This window comes from Triturus cristatus, chromosome 4_2 (genome assembly GCF_964204655.1).
Source record: "Triturus cristatus chromosome 4_2, aTriCri1.1, whole genome shotgun sequence".
Lineage (NCBI taxonomy): Eukaryota > Metazoa > Chordata > Amphibia > Caudata > Salamandridae > Triturus > Triturus cristatus.
In genome coordinates, this window is record NC_140586.1 from 635,341,875 (window position 1) to 635,348,393 (window position 6,519).

Sequence of the window (6,519 nt, forward strand, 5' to 3'; positions counted from 1 at the left end):
AGAGGCAGGTGCATAGTACCAGGGCCCCTAGGGGCCCCGGCGGGCGGGCCCGGGTTCTGCCTTCCCCTGTTTCAGAATCGCCAGACCTCACGGAGGTCTGAATGACCCTCTCCCTAGTAATCCGGAGGAAAATTACACCCCTTTCTTGTAATCCGTGCACACCAGGTGACAGAGGGGACCCAAAGCGCGAATGTACCCAACCTCCTGGAGCCCTCGCTGGGATCGGGGAGGCAAATGGACCCTCATCGGGACTTCCAGGCAAGCCCAGCCATCTGGTCACCCCATTGGAAAGCAAGGCGCGACCAGATGGCCGAGGGGAAAGGCGGGACCTGATGGCCAAGAGGAAAGGCGCGACCAGATGGCCGGGCTCGAAAGGGAAGCCATCTGGTCACTCTGTGCCACAACAAAAGAGTGAGCGGGTGCCGGGGCATCGGGGCCCGCGGACACCTTGACAAGCAGGGGAGGCCTGCACGGGACCAACAGACCCCTGTCCTGGGCCCTTGGCAGAGCGGCAGGCCGGAGGACGGGGCCCAGGGCCGGAGCTCTCGACCCGGGCATGAGCTCCTGAACCCAGCCAAGCAAGGGGAGGTTTCCTGGCCACAACAGAACCCCGTCCTGGGCCTTTGACAGTGCCGCAGGCCGGGGAATGGGCCCAGGGCTGGAGCCCCTGGGGCACGGCGGGGCCCCTGGACCCAGCCGGGGCTCCCAGGCGCAGGGTAAGCCTCCCCGGGCCCGCCGGACCCCATCCAGGGCACCCAGGATGTGAGCCCGGGGTGGGGAGGCCACCCTCTCCGGGGCCCTGGTCGGAGCTCCTGAACCTAGCCCAGCAAGGGGAGGCTCCCCGGCCACAACAGAACCCCATCCTGGGCCTTTGGCAGTGCCGCAGGCCGGGGGACGGGGACCAGGGTCGGAGCTCCCGACCCGGGGCCGGCAGGGTCCCTAGACCTTCGCAGGCTTTGCAGGAGGGCTCCCGCCTCCCCTTGCAGGGCTCGGGGCTGCAGGGCACGGGGACTGCAGGGCTCGGGGGGCTGCAGGGCTCGGGGGGCTGCAGGGCTCGGGGGGCTGCAGGGCTCGGGAGATGCAGGGCTCGGGAGATGCAGGGCTCGGGGGCTGCGGGGCTCGGGGGCTGCAGGGCTCGGGGGGGGGGGGGTTCAGAGACCCCACGCTGGGCCTCAGGCATGGGGAGGCCCGCAGGAGTTCCCGAGGCCCGGGGACCCATGGAGCCCATCCCGGGCACTTTGCCTTGCCGCGGGCTGGAGGAGGGAGCCCCGAACGCCAGGGAGGTGTCGTCCGGGCTTAGCCCATCTGGTCCCTGCCTGAGAAGCGCCATCCCCGGAAGGGGCGTCCTGGCATACCCTGCCCCAGTAATTGGGAGGAAGTCTACCGCCCTTTCTGGTAAACCGTGTGCACCGAGTGATGAAGAGGACCCTAGGCGCGGAGGCGCCCGACCTCCTGGAGCCCTGGCTGGGATTGGGGAGGTGAAGGAGCCCTCATTGGGACTTGTAGGCCGGCCCGGCCATCTGGTCGCCCCATTGGAAAGCATTGCGTGCGACCAGATGGCCGAGGGGATTGGTGCGACCAGATGGCCGGGACCGAAATGATGCCAATCTCCCCGCCCTGAGCCTTCGCGGGAGGGATCCCGCCTGCCCTTGCAGAACTCCGGGGCTCTGCACCAGGGACCCTTGTCCTGGGCAGATGGACACTTGGCAGGCCACAGGACGTGGGCTCCCAGGCCCTGACCGAAACTCAGGGGCACGGGCCGGTCCCTTTTTCTCAACCCAGCCAGGCCGGGGAGATGAGGGAGCCTGCCCAAGCACGAGAGACCTGTGTCCCGGGCACACGGTCCCTCAGGTTGTGTGCTCGTTTTCCACAATATTTTTCAAAATTCTGCGTAGTTGCGCTACGCAAAGTCCGCCCAGCCCTACTCAGGCTGTGCGCTCGTTTTCCACAATGTTTTTCAAAATTCTGCGTTGTGGCGCTATGCAAAGTCCGCCCAGCCCTAGTTTGGAGCCAGACCCAGGGGAAGGGGAAGAATTGACCAGAACCAGTTTAGGGGTAGATAAAGAGATGGACCTTCCCACACACAGGCTGGCGCTGGGTATTAAAGTGGCTACCTCAGAACTGCTCAACAGAACACTCCTGGACCTGTGGCAGATTCAAAAGAAGGACTGACCTGCTGTCTGAGGAAGGATGACTGGACATGAACTCTGGATCCCTAGAAGTAACTCCAGGGGTCAATTTGCTGGAGGCCTGTTTGAGTTACAGGGACACGCTGCCAGATGACTTCCCGATAATTGCCCAATATCAACTGGACCTGCCTGAGCCCTGGTGCTGGCATTACTGTACTGAGTCCCGATCCCCAAGAGATGCCCCACCAGGTCCTGGACCCTTGTCAGGCATCTGAGTGTATTCCTCCTCCTTCAAATAGGCAAATGCTGAACTACTGGTGAAAATCTAGATGTTTGGGCTATTCAACCGTGAGCAAACTCTGCATACGCATAACTCCCCCACATCTCCTGCCAACGCAAACCCCTGATGGCGATCTGCTCTTTGTTTCAAAAGCGACTGCTTGCATCTCCCGCCAATGCGAAGTTCCATCGACGATCTGCTCTTCGCATTGACAAAAGTATCCACGATACTCCAGACAATGCGAAAATCCATTTGAGACTCCTTGGGTGGACTTGGAGGGTATGAGAAGTTAAAATATTCACCAGAAAATACCTGAAAGTACATTTACCAGCCCCTATCACCACCACCACAAAGTCACTTTTAGTGACGTTTTGGTGGCGAACGGGGCTTTGCCTTATTTACAAGGCACCCTTTCACGCTGTGAAAGAGGAGGGCAATGGGTGTTGTGGTGGGCGTTCCACCGCAACACACATTGATTTTGCCGGTGTCCCCTATTTACAAGGGATGCATAAATAGGAGGCAGCGCCAAAATTAAGACCAGGTAAACCTGGTCTGAAACAGGTGAAACGAGGAGAAATGCTTTATTTCTCCTCGGTTTTGCTGTTTCTAAGTGTGTTGCATTGTGCAGCACACATAGAAACAGCAAAACTCCATTGATTGTTTATGTGCAGGAAAGTGTCCCTTCCTGCACATAAACAATCAACAACAAAAAATTATGCTTTGCAACTTCTTTGTGTGCCGCATTAAGCAGCACACATAACAGTTGCAAAATGCTATTTAAAGATTGTTTATGTGCAGGAAGGTACACCTTCCTGCACATAAACAATCTTCCCCTCAATACAGACACCCTTGCACTATGGTGCAAGGGTGCCTGCGTTGGGGCTAGGCTGCTAAATTTAACGTCAGTTCAGGGGGAAACGCAGGGCTGCACCATATTGTTGTAAATATGGTGCAGCCCTGCATTTCTGAAGTGGCGGAGTGGGGCGTTAAGCCTAGGAGCTTAATCCTGAGCCCAGCCATTTCATTGTAAATATGCCCCCCTGGTCCCTGTATCTGGTCCATCCTCCATCGCATTTGGCTTGAATTTGTGACTTCAAACCGATCTAGGGCAACCAACCACAAGTGGCGCTTTGTGGTTTTTGGCAATATTTGCAACTGAAGCTTTAAAAATTCTTAACTCCGGTTCACCTTATTGGATTTTTATTGTTATTCATGTGATTTTATGTATTAAAATAGTCTTTATTTTTCTACATTTGTTTGTCATTTTCCGTGTGTTGTTTTTTTACACTTTATTGCTGTTTGCTGCATAAATACTTTTCACATTGCCTTTAAGTTATGCCTGACTGTTTTTGTGCCAAGCTACCAGAGGGTGAAGCACAGGTTTATTTAGTGACTTTTGTCATTCAACCTGACAATGACTGCGTTTATTATTTGAGTAGGGCTCCCCTTCCTTGCAACTAATAACCCAATGTCTTACAGACAATATTTCTGCAAAAAATATTTAAGACACAACGTTTTTGTCCAGCAATATTTTGGCTAACAACATTCTGACATACCAATGCCAGGACATTCCTGCGAATATATTGTATTGTAATTGCATTTATATAGCGCTTACTACCCCTTATGAGGGGTGGAAGCGCTATTTCGGAGAGTAGCACTCTTCTCCGGAACCCCAGAAGGATTAGTGTTGAATTAGTATAGTGAAATATTGAAAGTAATTTGAGTGGTGGATAGGTTAGTCAGTTATTTGGATTCAGAAGGATAGCGGAGGGATAGAAGAGGGAAAAAGGTTTGCATTTATATAGCGCTTGTTACCCCTGATGGAGTGCTGAAGTGCTTTTTTTTTTTAACAAGTAGTACGCTACTCTGGAACCCATAAAAGACTAGTGGTGAATTAGTATAGTGAAATATGAAGGTAATTTGAGTGGTGGATATTAGTCAGTTATTTGGATTGAGAGGGACAGCGGAGGGATAGAAGAGGGGAAAAATGGATGCATTTATATGGCGCTTGTTAACCCTAATGGGCTGTTGAAGCACTTTTTTGGTGAGTAGCACGCTACACCAGGACCCATAAGGATTAGTGGTGAATTAGCATAGTGAAATATGAAAGTAATTTGAGTGGTGGATATTATTCAGTTATTTGGATTGAAAAGGCTAGCGTAAGATAGAGGAGGGAAAAAGGATTGATTGCATTCATATAGCGCTTGTTACCCCTGTTGGGGTGTTGAAGCGCTTTTTCGGCAAGTAGCATGATACTCCGGGACCCATTAAAGGATTGGTGGTGAATTAGTATGGTGAAATAGGAAAGTAATTTGAGTGGTGGATATTAGTCAGTTATTTGGATTGAGAAGGATAGCGGAGGGATAGAAGAGGGAAAGAGGTTTGCATATATATATATATATATATATATCAATCCGCAAAAGTTACCTCAACGAAGGAGCCCAACACACGGGTAAGTATTAGCTTTCACAATTTATACAAGGCTGTTTGGAAAACTTGGTCGGATCCGCACAGCAATCATTACGCCAGACGCGTTTTGATCTCCTGCCCTTAATCATTGGCTTTGGATGCACGGCCTTCTGGTCATTGTGGTGCTCCAACACTGTGTCGCTACAATCAATTAATCAATCAATCAATCAGTTAATTTGTAAACCGCACTACTTACCCGTAAGGGTTTCAAGGCGCTGGAGGGGGGGGGGTGGGGGGGGGGGAGTGCTGCTGCTACTGGTCGAAAAGCCAGGTCTTGAGTTGTCTCCTGAAGGTCAGCAGGTCTTCGGTTTGTCGTAGGTAGAGGTGGAGGGTGTTCCAGGTCTTGGCGGCGCGGTGGCAGAAGGACCTGCCTCCGGAAGGGGTTCTGCGGATGCGCGGGACCGTGGCCAGGGCGTGGTCAGCGGAGCGGAGTTTCCTGTTGGGTACGTAGAAGGAGAGTCGGCTGTTGACATAGGCTGGGCCGGTTTTGTGGAGTGCCTTGTGTGCGTGGATCAGGAGCTTGAAGGAGATTCTTCTGTCGACGGGGAGCCAGTCTAGGTTCCTCAGGTGGGGGGTGATGTGGTCACGGCACGGGACGTCGAGGATCAGGCGTGCCGAGGCGTTCTGGATTCTTTGCAGTCTGTTGATGAGCTTGGACGAGGCTCCGGCGTAGAGGGTCTTTCCGTAGTCGAGTCTGCTGCTGACTAGGGCCTGGGTGACTGTTTTCCTTGTGTTTGTCGGGATCCATCTGTAGATCTTGCGGAGCATGCGGAGGGTGTTGAAGCAGGTGGAGGAGACTGCGTTGACTTGTTTGGTCATGGTGAGTTTTGAGTCGAGGATGACTCCCAGGTTGCGTGCGTGGTCGTTAGGGGCCGGGGGGGTCCCCAGTGATGCGGGCCACCAGGAGTCGTCCCATGCTGAGGGGTTGGACCCGAGGATGAGGATCTCCGTCTTGTCTGAGTTCAGCTTAAGTCGGCTTTCCTTCATCCAGTCGGCGACGGCCTTCATTCCCTGGTGGAGGTTGGATTTGGCAGTGAGAGTGTCCTTGGTGAGGGAGAGTATCAGCTGCGTGTCGTCGGCATAGGAGATTATGTTGAGGTCATGCTGTCGGGCGATGCGTGCTAGTGGTGCCATGTAGACGTTGAACAGCGTCGGGCTGAGGGAGGAACCCTGTGGGACGCCGCAGATGATCTCGGAGGCTTCGGACTGGAACAGGGGGAGGCGGACTCTCTGAGTTCTGCCGGAGAGGAAGGAGGTGGTCCAGTCCGAGGCCTTCTCCCGGATCCCTGCGTTTTGGAGGCGCGTGCGTAGTGTGCGGTGGCAGACTGTGTTGAAGGGGTGCAGAGAGATCCAGGAGGATGAGGGCCGCCGTCTCGCCGTTGTCTAGAAGGATCCTGATGTCGTCTGTGGTGGCGATGAGGGCAGTCTCGGTGCTGTGGTTGCTGCGGAATCCTGATTGGGAGGGGTCCAGGATGTTGTTGTCTTCGAGGTGACGGGTGAGCTGGATGTTAACTATCTTCTCGATGACCTTTGCTGGGAACGGAAGCAGGGAGAAGGGCCGGAAGTTCTTGAGGTCGCTCGGATCCGTCTTGGGTTTCTTCAGTAGGGCGTTGATCTCTGCGTGCTTCCAGTTCTTAGGGA